The sequence below is a fragment of the Pogona vitticeps genome, chromosome 4, assembly GCF_051106095.1.
Source record: "Pogona vitticeps strain Pit_001003342236 chromosome 4, PviZW2.1, whole genome shotgun sequence".
NCBI lineage: Eukaryota > Metazoa > Chordata > Lepidosauria > Squamata > Agamidae > Pogona > Pogona vitticeps.
This window is the reverse complement of record NC_135786.1, coordinates 53,625,499-53,639,083: the sequence shown is the minus strand read 5'-3', so window position 1 is coordinate 53,639,083 and position 13,585 is coordinate 53,625,499. Positions and strand designations below refer to the sequence as shown.

Genomic DNA, 13,585 nt, shown 5'->3' with positions numbered 1-13,585 from the left:
GGAGAAGGCAATAAGGTGCCTTTTATTGGGTGCCTGTCAGATTGGACATGGAAGATTCTAGAGACAAAGTAAGCTAAGCAACCAGAAACCCAGAGATAGCCAGCCAAGACTGCCAGAATATATGGTTATCTCTGGAGCTCCCACAATTTTGTGAGCCCCTCTTAGGGTTAAACTAAATTATGAAGTAATGTGGGATATGTTCTAGGATTAGGGCGGTCTGATTCACATCTTCTTCTGTTGACTACTTGATGTTAAAGTCAGTATAAATCAGTGCTGAATTCCCTGCTGCTAGTGCTTCTACTATTTTGGAACTGAATGCATTTGCACTGTGATCACTTGAGCTGATGTAGAGGGGTTTGCAGCCATTGTATTGAAAGCCATTCCACCAGGCTACAACAGCAGTGGGAAAGGTAGGTCAGCAAGGAAAACAGATGCTGTTTGAAACCTCTCCTCCCGACATCTGATACCTGCTCTGCTTTCTTCTTCCATTTCTTTTTTGTTTCTTTCTTATTATTATTTCTTTTAAAGGCTTGCTGTCACAGAGCTAGAGCAGCTGGCTGACCAAAGGAGAAAAAAAAGAGCCATCCAGGTTTGCAGGAGGCACAGTTAGAGCAGAGACTGCTTAAAATGTCCTCCTCTCTCTGCTGATTCATCACTTAGTTTTCCCTTTTGGTCATCCATCTGTGATAGGATAGTAAGTCAAAGAAAGCAAGCAAGCAAGAAAGAAAGGAAGGAAGGAAAGAAAAGAAAAGAAAAGAAAAGAAAAGAAAAGAAGAAAGAACATTTCCACACGGTAAAATTACTATTCCTTACTTATGTTGTATTACAATACATCCACAGAGAGCAAGAAGCGGGCAGGACTGGAGAGTCCATGGAGTACCTGTGAGCCTCCAGATAACTCCTACTATTCCTGACCATTGCTAGGCTGGCTTTGGACTGAAGAGGGTAGGAGGCCCAGCATCATCAGTTGAGCCACAGTTTCCTCTCTCCTGTTCAAGGTTGTCATTTTCCAGAAGCTAAATGCTTTCCCTTATAAGTCATACAACAGTATATAGTACAACAGCACTATATACTGTACCTGATTTGACCTCCCCCATAGCAAATCAAGAACAGAGACACAGAACCTTTGAGATCTATCCATAGTACTGATCCATGCCGTTTTAGAAGAAACTGGATTAGTTGCATTTGCAAAGCTTGGGAAACTATTGTGTTCTGTGTGGTGGGGTGTGTGTATATGTATTTTACTGTAACTCCCAGAGAGCCTCAATCACAAGAGCCTTGTGGCGCAGTGGTTAAAACGCTGTACTGCAGCTAAAACTGTGCTCACGACCTGGGGTTCAAATCCCAGGTAGCCGGCTCAAGGTTGACTCAGCCTTCCATCCTTCCGAGGTCGGTAAAATGAGTACCCAGCTCGCTGGGGGGGCAATGTGTAGCCTGTATAATTAAAAAATTGTAAACCGCCCGGAGAGTGCTTGTAGCGCTATGGGGCGGTATATAAGTCCAATAAATAAATAAATAAATAAATAAATAAAGAGGATTCAAGGAGCTGCTGTTCATGCTATCCAAAAGGAACCCTTCCAAACTTTCTACACTTTTTACCTGAAGGTCAAGAAATGGCTTCCCCCCCCCCCCATTGCTCAGTAACTCTCCACTCTGCGTGAAAAAATGGCAGTAAGGAAAGTACATTTCCACACTGTAAAATAGGGATATGCCAAGCAATAGATTATCAGTTCCCCTATACTTGATCTATTTCTCCTCTTCCAGATGACTGACACACCACACCTTGAGTTTGTCATTAAGCTACCACAAAAGCAGCTAATCATTCAACATTGCACTACTTAAGATAGTAGATTTTACAGTTATGATGGTTGTTCTAACTTCAGATCCAGACTGAGTTTGATCACAGTTTTTAAAATAACTTCCAGGAATGACCCCTGAAAGTTTGAGGCATCTCATTAATGGAGAACTGCCCAATAACAACACTGTCGCTTGACATACCTCCTTTTTGCAATAGGTGGCAGTGTTGTCCCCATTTTGCAAATGGAGAACAGACATGCTGGATCCAGTCTTTCCTGGGATGAGTGGGGAAGAAGATAGTACGACTTGGGATCCAATTTGTTATCTTCGCAAAGTCAAAAAGAATCAAGTGGATTTTTAAAATTTGTATTTTTATTTTCTTAAAACACAGACTTGATGTCTGTTCAGCTCTAAAGCCCAGGGGCTGGCGAATGGCTTTACTATGAGGCTTCCACCACATCCCAGCTGTGTAAACCTGAATTATTTACTTTACTTTTGCCACAGCCATACAAACGAAGAGCGACCAGCTATTCATGCTTGGGTACTGATTCTGGAATGGACGCAGAATAAAACTCCCTACAATCCTGCCAGAGTTATATACTGCTCATTATGCAGCATGTTCACAATTACACAAAGAACCTAAAGGCCATTCTTCCAGACAGAGATTTTGTACTGCACAAATACAACAACAAAGTTCTATCTGTCAAAGTTTGGGAATTTGTCTAAATCGAACAACACCCCAGGCCATTTATTGTTCCTCTTGTCTTCATCATAGTTGCGTTACCTAAAACAAATTATTGCCTATGAATAATCAGGAAGATATACATTTTAATGGGCAAATTACCTGTCTCATACCAATACACAGCAAACAGAAATGGAGGGAGAGTGTCTTGGTCAGATATGTCTAGTTCACAGATGAAAAACAGAGGATGAGAAAGAATGACTTGCCCTGGGTTATCTCGTGTATCCATGGCTCATTAAAGTTCTGGCTACCAACAGTCATTGCCAATAAAAAATATGGGAAAAGAGAGTTTTTGACCCTGCGGAAATTTATGCTGCAAATGACTTCAATTCATTTCCAATTCAAATCCTGCCTAGTATATGGAATTTTTTTCATTTAAAAAGTGGGCATACTTTTTTCTTCTTAAATTTTTTTTTCAAGACCTGCTGCTATTAAACATTTCTCGAAACATCCTTTGACTTGATCCCACTTTTATCTCTCCCCTGCAGTTTATACTTAATTCTCATCTGATCACGCACCCTCCCTCTAAGGAAATTGCCCAAATTAGTTATTCTCAACAAATTACCGGTCAGTGTCTGGAGTGAAGGTCAAGTTGTTTCTGTTCTTCGAGCCTGTCTTTAAACCAGAGAATCTAATGACTAGAAACCAACATCCATAAATTTACCTGGATAACAGCTGCTGAGATGCATGGGTGATGGTGGCCCCTATTCTGAACTGGCTTTGATGTTCCTATCCCTTTGCACAGAGGTCTCCATGTTCCAGGGTCAGACTGCCCTCTCTCCACCTGCACTCTATTGATTCCCACTAAAACAGTGCGGGGAGTGGTCTGCGTGTCAGTCAAACCCAAACCTGTGCATGTCTCAGCTGAGCAGCAGAGCTTGATGTTCCCCTCAAAATGGTGGGAAGCCCCTGTTTATAAGCCCTCATCTCTCTCCCAGGAAGTCACTTGTCCCACAAGGAATCCTGTACCCATGAGAAATGGTCGTGGAAGGATTTGGCAGGTACGGTGTCATTTGTGTTTCACTAACCAAGCATAACCACAAAAAAATCAAACATAATGTCAATTTGCCTTTGGCTCTAGAGTGTGGGGAGCAGCTTGAAGAGGCTACCAATGTATGGGAGAATAATAATGCAATATAGAGAATTGTATTTTATGGACATCTCCCATCCCCAGCAACCACAGTTTAGTTATTACAGCTGCATATCGTGAGTATTTTATAAAGACTACACTACTTTCACATATGCTGATATGGTTTGTTTTTGTCTCCCAAACACATAGTACTTCCAGGGCTGATTGTGAGCAATCCAATAATGAACTGAGGAAATCCTGAAATCAGGGAATTGCATAATCCACAGGACAGTCAGAAAAATATGCAGAGTTCCCATGCAACAAAGCATTTCCTCCTCTATGATGAATGGTTCATGACACTTTGAGTTTTGTGTTAACCCTCTGAGCCAGGACACATCTTTCTGGACAAGCTCTCTGCAGGAGAGTTCACACATGTACGGCCAGCACTTGGTGACTTCTACATCAACCAATGGGCTTTGTGGGTGTAGTGGCCACTATAGATCCAATACACACAGGCCTTTTACATCACATATTTGATCAATCAAGATGCTTTTCAATGGAAGCAATTCATATATTTAGTTCTGAGTCATTGAATCCCAAAACATCAAAGTGATGAACGTGGATGTGTAAAGTGCACCAATGAGTCTGATAATCAAATAATAGAATGGAAAATTAATAGAAATGCTGATGTCTGCTGAAGCATAAAACAATATGAAGTCTAGGCTGTTTGCATTCTCCAGCCATAGGAAGATTTTAAAAATTCTACTGTCTTTCTACAATTATGCATTATTATGCTCAGTTTAAAATAGAGTACAACTGAGGCATATAAAGGTGTAAGTTACTGGCCACAGTATAAAAAAAATGTGATTCCAGATTTAGTCCCTAGGTTAAAACCATATTCCTCCTACCATTTCCTGCAGGTCCAAATTTGGAGGTAAGAGGTTGTGTGACATCCTTACTGCATAAACAGAAACACTAGAAATACAGAACTCTGCTCCTCAGGATTGCATTCTATTGGACATGTAAACCGGTGTAGCACATATGTGCATCACATGGCAGATTGCATGGGTCAGTACTGTACTGGCAACAAACCTACTGACTGATAGCCTGGTGCTGATATTAACGCAGACTAATGGAGAATAGTTTAAAATGTGGAAGTTGTGCTGCACCTGCTGAGAATTTCCGGGACACATCAGTCAGTTTTATTTGTTTGTTTGTTTGTTTATGTATGTATGAAGGTTCTCAAGGCGTCTCAATTTTATTTCCAATTGCAAGGATTAAAGAAAAAAGCACAGTCACTTTTAGATACTTGCCATCCGAAAGAAAGTCAATGAGCTGTTTATAAAAGGAAAAGACAAAAGGGCCAGCATAATTAGAAAACCTTATTGCGCTTCTAAAACATTATTTCTCCCAAAGAAATGGAACTAGACTTAAAAAAAAGAGGGAGATCTGCTTCCTAAACAGGCTTCTTAAAGATGTTCACACTTACCCTTTAGGTGTCCGGAGATGTGTCAGTTGGCAGCTGCAGCAGCATCAATCCAGCCAAGGGGTTATGAAAATGCTTCTGCTGATTTTAGGTGCCTCCAGGGGGCATGGATGGGTCAAGGAAAAGAGAATGGGGGCAATAAAGCACTAATTAGGGGGGAGTCAAACAGGTAAGGTTACAGCTTATCTCTGCATCAAAAACAAAACACTATTTGCAGCAGGAACAGATAATCATAGAGATGTTAAACCCCCTGGGAGGGAAAAAGGACACAGAAAGTGCCTGTCACAGGTTGTAGAATTCATACATGCCACCACACTGTTCAGAGCATGCAGAGGAAGTGTGTGACAGAAGGATGAATATGTGAAGAAATGCATTCAGTTCTCGTGTATCCAACTCTAGCTATGCACAGGGATAGCCCTGCAGCCGAACACCAGGAATGCAGTGTGTTCAGGGAAAGCCTCCTTTGCCCATTATATCTAATTCCTTCCTTATTTACCTGAACAAACAAGCTGTGTGCTTACCTCAGTTAGAAAGGTGTTTAAATATCCCAGCCTACCATTAACCCTTTCATATGTGATAATCCCACATACAAATCAAGCAAATCCTTTCAAGCCCCAGTAGTTTGCTCCTCATCTTTCTCCTTCTGTCTTTACTCACTTAAAATAATGGTGCCTTTGGAGTCTTATATTGTATGTACAGTACAGGACTAATTCCACAGACAGTTCAGTCACCACTTGTACAGTCCCTTGGATGGTGTTGCCGAAACTGGGAGGCCATCTCAACTGCCTCCCTTACCAACCACCCTGGGTGCATGCTGATTGTGATGATTGTGTGTTCCTCAGATAGTGTGGCCACCTTTCTTCTTTTATGGAGGATTGTTCACCATTTTAAGGGCTGCAAGACAGCAATCCTCTGTTTGAAAATGTCCTCCATTAGAAGGGCAGTTTGGCTCAAGTCTAAATTAAAAATAGGGAAACATAAGGAGGGAGATCAGAAATTCTTGACGTTGCCCATCAAAAGTCAGCAGCATCTATCCAGCAGATTCAGAAGGCACACAGGTCACCAGATCACAGTCTTTCCCAGTCAGGCAAGATGTGTTATACTTCTGTTTAAAATATAAAAATAATGCCTAATTTTGCATTAGTACACATAAAGGACCATGTCCTCCTGCTGGAAGTGTGTCAGGTGACACCCTATCCTCAGCTGGAGATTTGGTAACATTGCACAGATATATCTATTTGAATGTACAATATCCGAAGAAACACACATGGTAGGTGAGCAAGAAAACAGGCAATAGCAGAGCCACATCCTGACATTCTGTTGCTGAAGAGGAATGACAAGATGACACCAGGCAAAAGATAAGATCACCTCCCTTTCCTGCTCCATATGCAAAACAATGGACTAGATATTAAGTTATCTTCAAGCCTTATAAGTGGATAGCATCCTCCACTACACCTGAGAGAGCAAGTTGGTTTAAGGGGCCCAGAAAGTTCATGTGGCACGCATATCTCTGCTCTCCAACAAAGAGGAACAGCTGGAGAATTCATAAGAAACAGATGGGAGACAACCCACAACTGCCTCCCAGCATCTTCTGGCTCAGACAGTGGCCTCATTCTGCCTGCTGGTGCAAGCTCCACTGGTCAAGAGGAGTAGGAGGGGGAAAGTGGAGTGGAGGCCATCCGCAGGGCCTAACCCCTATCTGAAACCAGTAAATCAAGCCGAGACACCCAGTTCACTGTCTTGTCCGATGAGAATTACTTTCAGCCTGTGACGTCACTTGAGGTTGACAAGGTACTTGATCGTTGCTCTGCCACCACCTCCCCCCTTGACCCTTGCCTGGCCTGGCTAATCAAAGCGGCCAGGCCTGTGACAACTGAATGGGCCACTGCAATAATTAATGGGTCTCACCAGGAGAGCAGGGTTCAACTTGCCCTCAAGAAGACACGCATTAGGCTCATTAGGAAGAAACCGAGCTTGGCGGCAGACAACATTGGCAATTATAGGCCCGTCGCCAATGTTTCCATCCGTAGCAAGGTTGTAGAGAGGGTGGTGGCCGATAAGCTTCAGGCTCTCTTGGATGAAACCAGTGCCATGGATCCGTTCCAGTCAGGCTTCAGGCTGTGTCACGGTATGGAAATGACATTGGTTGCCCTGCTTGATGACCTCCTGAAGGAGGCCGATAGGGGCAAAATGTCCTTGTTGGTTCTCCTTGATATCTCAGCCGCCTTTGATACCATTGGCCACGGTATCCTCCTGGGATGGCTTTCCGAGTTGGGGATAGGTGGCCTGGCTCTGGTACTTCTTGGAGGATAGTTCCCAGAGAGTTCAGCTTGGAGAGAATGTATCGGCCCCATGGCTCCTCAATTGTGTGGTGCCGCAGGGCTCGATCATCTCTCCAGCGCTGTTTAATATCTATATGAGGCCACTGGGAGGGGTCATCCGGGGGTGTGGAGCTTCATGTCATCAGTATGTTGATGGCACTCATATTTACACCTCCTATTTTCCAACAGCAGTGGATGCCATTATGTCCCTTGAGCGCTGCCTGAGGGCTGGACTGCAGTGGATGCAGGAGAATGGACTGAGGCTGAACTAGACAAGACGGAGGTCTTGAGGATGGGCAACCCTTGTATCAATGGTTTGGGAAGCTCCCTCTCTTTGGGGGGTGTTGACTCTCACCACAAAGAGTGTTGACCCAGCGTTTACCACGGAATCCCAGGTAGTGTCTGTGGTCCACACTGCCTATCTACATTTTCAGCAGATTGCCCAGCTGTGCTCCTATCTTGATGCTGGGGCACTCACCACTCTGGTACATGCACTTGTAGCCTCGAGATTAGACTACTGTAATGTGCTCTATGTGGGACTGCCCTTGAGATTGATGCAGAAACTACAAATGGTCTAGAACATGGCTGCCAGACTATTGACCAGGGTGAAAAAATATCATCATATTTTCCCCACTCTGGTTGACCATTCATTTCCACATTGATTACAAGGTATTAATGCTTACATATAAAATCCTAAACGTTTTAGGACCTCAATACCTAGCAGAGCGCCTGCTCCCACCTAGCTCTACTTGTGTCACTCGATCTAGCCAGGCTGTATGGCTGAGGGGCTTGACCCTGAGAGAGGCCCAGAAGAAGAGAACTAGAAACCGGGCCTAGCTGGTGGTGGCCCCTTGCCTCTGGAACATCTTGCCCCCTGAGATTCGCCTGGCACCCTCACTGGGAGTTTTCAAGAACAAGCTGAAGACTTGGCTCTTCAGGCAGGCCTTTCCCCCTTCCATCACTTAGTTCTCTGTGTTTTTCCATCTTGTCTGTTTTAATTCTTGGTTTTATTGCTCAGACTGTATGACGCCCAGATTAGATTCATTTAGAATCTAGATGGGCGGGGTAAAGGCCAAATAAATAAATAAATAATATATAAAGCAGAAAAAGAGAAACTTAGAAGCTTGGTAAGAGAAGGATTTAGTGTTATCTATGGAGGCACACAGCTTCAGTGCCCTCTGGTAGTGACTTGTCAATACTGAGCAGAAAAAATATTGTTTTCTCTGGTTGTCTTGTACCATTCTGTTCTCGATCACCTCAGAGTACAGGACATGTATCCATGGGCTGAGATTTAGGCTGAATATTAGGATAAACATATTAACTGTTAGAGAAGTATGATGTTGGAACCAATTACCTCAGGAAGTGGTTAACACTTTAACCTGGAGGCATTCAAGAGAAAATTGGACAACCATCTGTTAGATCTGCATTGATGCAGATTCGTGCTTTGAGTAAGGAGTTGAACTCAATGGCTTTGTAGACCCCTTCCAACTCAGGTATTCTATGATTCTATTCTATGATTCCTGTTTGATGCATTAGTCTTCTTGTTATACAACCTTTGACCATCTATGAATTTGCTAATACTAGCAACAACGAAACCTGTGAATACCTAGACATCTGGAGAAAAAAAATCAGAATTGCTGTCGTTACAGCTGTGTGGGTTAGTACATTATCATTCGCACCTAAATTGATCGCAAGACCAGTTAGGCTAGAAACATTTTAGAAATCGCTAATGACTGGAATTCTTAACAAATGTGAGCACCCAAGTATCACAGAACAGCATTCTCCTAGCTCTTGCTTTTGAACGGATTGGCCTTCAGGATCAGGATTTAAACATAAGATTTGCTTGAAGTCTGATTTCACAAACAGGGAAGGACTGCCTTAGTCACCTCTCTACAACATTGAACTGTTTTCAGTTCTAAATAGGCATTGGCGGTGTGGCCTGGAACAAAATGGTGAAAGGTTAAACTCCAGAGAGCTCCTGCATAGAGGAAAAAGAAGGCAGAAAAAAGACAGTTCAGTGACTCATAGATGAGTAAAACTGTATGTGATATGAAATATCATTACCCAGGGTCAGTTGGAGAGAAGCAAAAGTGTAATAAAAAACACTGGAAGCCCATAGGAGTGATCGGAAGGGGGAGGAAGCAAGCGAAGCATGCAAGACCCATCAGAAATGCAAACAAACAAACAAACAAAGCAGAAAGCAGACAGAGTGTGCAAGACCCATCGGAAATGCAAAGAAAACAAAACAAAAAGCAAGCAGATCATGCAAGACCCATCAGAAATGGGGGGGACACAAAAAGCAACCAAACCCCGCAAGACCATCGGAAATGGGGGGCAGCAAAAAGCAAGCAAACCCCCAAGACCTATCAGAAATGGGGGGGACAAAAAGCAACCAAACACCCAAGAACCATCGGAAATGGAGGGGAAAAACCAAAAGCAAACCAACCACCCAAGACCCATTGGAAATGGGGAGGAAACCCAAAAAAAGAGAAACCAACCCCTCAAGACTCATCACAGCACAAAAACATAACCCTCCCAGCCCAAAGCCATGCTGCAAAATCCACCCAGAACAGTTTTTAAAAAGCAGGAAACAGCACCTTACCTTACCAGGTAGTCCAAAGCCTCCTCCAATCTCACTCACTCTAACTGCTGGGGCAAAAGAGCTACAAAGAAGCAGCCTCTTTGCCTACCAATGGTTAGCAATTTGAATTTCCCACCTTTTTTGTTCATAACTGGAAGCTCCGACTGCAAGTCGAAGCAAAATTTTGCGGCTGGAGCTGGTTGTAATTCGAAATGGTTGTAAGTCAGGACGTTCGTAAGTCGAGGTACCACTGTACTTCGAATGTGAAAGGCCTCAGAATGACTGTGAAAAGGGCAAAGATACAAAATGTATTGAAAAAGAGTAATGTGCATATAGTATTTTTACAAGAAACCCATCAGAAAAAAGAGGGTTTGAATGAATTTAAATGTAACTGGTGTGATATACCCTGTTTCCCCAAAAATAAGACCTAACCTGAAAATAAGCCCTTGTATGATCTTTCAGGATGCTCATAATATAAGCCCTACTCCAAAAATAAGCTCCAGTTAAGTGAAACCCTGCCCTCCACCACTGTGCAGCAACCAGAAGAAGATGACATGACTGCATTTGAATAAATGTAGATTGTTGCACATGAAAAAAAAATCCCCTGAAAATAAGCCCTAATGCGTTCTTTGGAGCAAAAAATTATATAAGACCCTGTCTAATTTTCAGGGAAATACAGTATATGAAAAATCTTTTGGTTCATCAAGGTCAAGAGGTGTAGCAATTTTGATTTTTAAAAGATGTGATTTTAGGAAAGGAAAAGTGGAAAAAGACACACAAGGAAGATATTTAATAATACAAGGTAAATTAAGAGGAGAAGAATGTACTTTGATGAATATATATGCACCGAATGAGAAACAGAAGGAATTTTATGTAAACGTACTAAGCAGATTAGATAAAGTAAGGAAAGGATTTCTTATACTGGCAGGGGTCTTTAAAATGACTATGAATACATTAAAAGATAAATCAAAAGTACAGAACGTGGATAAACAAAATAAAAGTACTATACTATATAATTTAATTAGAAACACAGATTTAAAAGATGTGTGGAGAGAATTAAAAGGGAAGAAAGAAGATACTCCGATTACTCATCGGTGCACAAAATTTATACAATAGATTACATATTAATATCGAAAGAACGGTTGTCAAGGGCAAATAATACAGGTATAGATGTTATTCTTAAAAGATGACGCTGTTAAGGTGCTACACTCAATATGCCAGCAAGTTTGAAAAACTCAGCAGTGGCCAGAGGATTGGAAAAGATCAGTCTACATACCAATCCCAATGAAGGGCAGTGCCAAAGAATGCTTCAACTATCATACAATTGCACTCATTTCACATGCTAGCAAGGTTATGCTCAAAATCCTACAGGGTAGGCTTCAGCAGTATGTGGACTGAGAACTCCCAGAAGTACAAGCTGTATTTCAAAGGGCCAGAGGAACTAGAGACCAAATTGCTAAAATGCACTGGATTATGGAGAAAGCCAGAGAGTTCCAGAAAAAAATCTACTTCTGCTTCATTGACTACGCAAAAGCCTTTGACTGTGTGGACCACAACAAACTATGGCAAGCTCTTAAAGAATAGGGAGTGCCTGGCCACCTTATCTATCTCCTGAGAAATCTATATGTGGGACAGGAAGCAACAGTTAGAACTGGATATGGAACGACTGATTGGTTCAAAATGGGGAAAGAAGTACAACAAGGCTGTATATTGTCTCCCTGCTTCTTTAACTTATAAGCAGAATACATCATGCGAAAGGCAGGACTGGATGAATCCCAAACCGGAATTAAGATTGCCGGAAGAAATATCAACAACCTCAGATGTGCAGATGATACCACTCTGATGGCCGAACATGAGGAGGAATTAAAGGGTGAAAGAGGAGAGCCCAAAAATGGTCTGAAGCTCAACATAAAAAAAACCTAAGATCATGACCACTGGTCCCATCACCTCCTGGCAAATAGAAGAGGAAGATATGGAGACAGTGACAGATTTTACCTTCTTGGGATCCATGATCACTGCAGATGGTGACAGCAGCCATAAAATTAAAAGACACCTGCTTCTTTGGAGGGAAGCGATGACAAACCTCGACAGCATCTTAAAAAGCAGAGACATCACCTTGCCAACAAAGGTCCGCATAGTCAAAGCTATGGTTTTTCTAGTAGCGAGGCATGGAAGTGAGAGCTGGACCATAAAGAAGGCTGACTGGCAAAGAACTGATGCTTTTGAATTGTGGTGCTGGAGGAGACTCTTGAGAGTGCCCTGGACTGCAAAGAGAACAAACCTATCCATTCTGAAGGAAATCAACCCTGAGTGTTCACTGGAAGGACAGATCCTGAAACTGAGGCTCCAATACTCTGGCCATCTCATGAGAAGAGAAAGCTCCCTGGAAAAGACTCTGATGTTGGGAAAGTGTGAAGGCAAGAGGAAAAGGGGACAACAGGGGATGAGATGGTTGGACACTGTCATTGAAGCACTAGGGGGCGGTGCTCATCCCTGTTTCCAAGTCATAGAGCCAGCATTTGTCCGAAGACAGTTTCCATGGTCACGTGGCCTGCACGCCTAGACACCGAACACTCTTGCCTTCCCACTGCGGTGGTACCTATTTATCTACTTGCATTTGCATGCTTTTGAACTGCTAATTTGGCAGGAGCTGGGACAAGCGACGGGAGCTCACTTGGTCGCGTGTATTCAATCTTATGACTGCTGGTCTTCTGACCTTGCAGCAGAGAGGCTTCTGTGGTTTAACCCGCAGCGCCACCACGTCCCTTCCAGTTATCATTGCATTATTTTCAAAGTGCTCACAGACTAACTACTTTATAATCTGCTCCAGAATTTTCTCTAGCATCGATATCAGGCTGACTGGTCTATAATTCCCAGGTTAATTTATTTTATTTATTTTATTTATTATTAGATTTTTATCCCACCCTTCTAGACAGGAGTCTACTCAGGGCGGCTCACAATATATTGTGCACAAAATGGATTTAAAAACAACAATTAAAATCTACAATAATAATATAATCAAGATGGGAAGATAATGTCATCATTAGTACTTTGAAGTCAATGCGGAAACGAATGGGCAGCCAATGCAAAGCAGCCAGAATGGGAGAAATATGCTGGAATTTTCTCATTCCACTAAGTAATCTGGCTGCTGCATTCTGCACCATTTGAAGCTTCCGCATCAATCTCAAAGATAGCCCCATGTAGAGCACATTACAGTGGTCTAATCTCGAGATTACAAGTGCATGGACCAGAGTGGTGAGGGCCCCACCATCAAGATAGGAATGCAGCTGGGCAATCCGCCACATATGGTAATTGGCGGAGCAGACCACTGACGCCATCTGGGTTTCCATGGTGAGTGCCAGGTCCAGATGTACTCCCAAGCTGCGAACCTCACCCCCCCCCCAAAAAAAGAGAGAGAGTTCCCAAGCCACCAATGGAGGGACCACCCATCCTCGGGACCTGCGTCCTGTCCGGGACAAAATGGCATCCACTGAAGTAAATGAAAAGAAGATGTAGAGCTGCGTGTCATCAGCATACTGATGGCACAAGGTTCCACACCCCCTGATGACCCCACCCAGCGGTCTGATAT

General features: G+C 42.9%; 1 protein-coding gene across 1 annotated transcript in view; it reads right to left on the bottom strand.

Moving 5' to 3' along the window:
* Positions 1-13,025, bottom strand: part of SPDEF (SAM pointed domain containing ETS transcription factor) — a 54,118-nt gene extending 41,093 nt beyond the window's left edge. Inside the window, exon 1 of the mRNA XM_072997413.2 lies at positions 5,098-13,025. The gene's annotated coding sequence lies outside the window, so the exon portion shown is untranslated. The remainder of the gene's footprint in view (positions 1-5,097) is intronic.
* Positions 13,026-13,585: the final 560 nt, after the last annotated feature.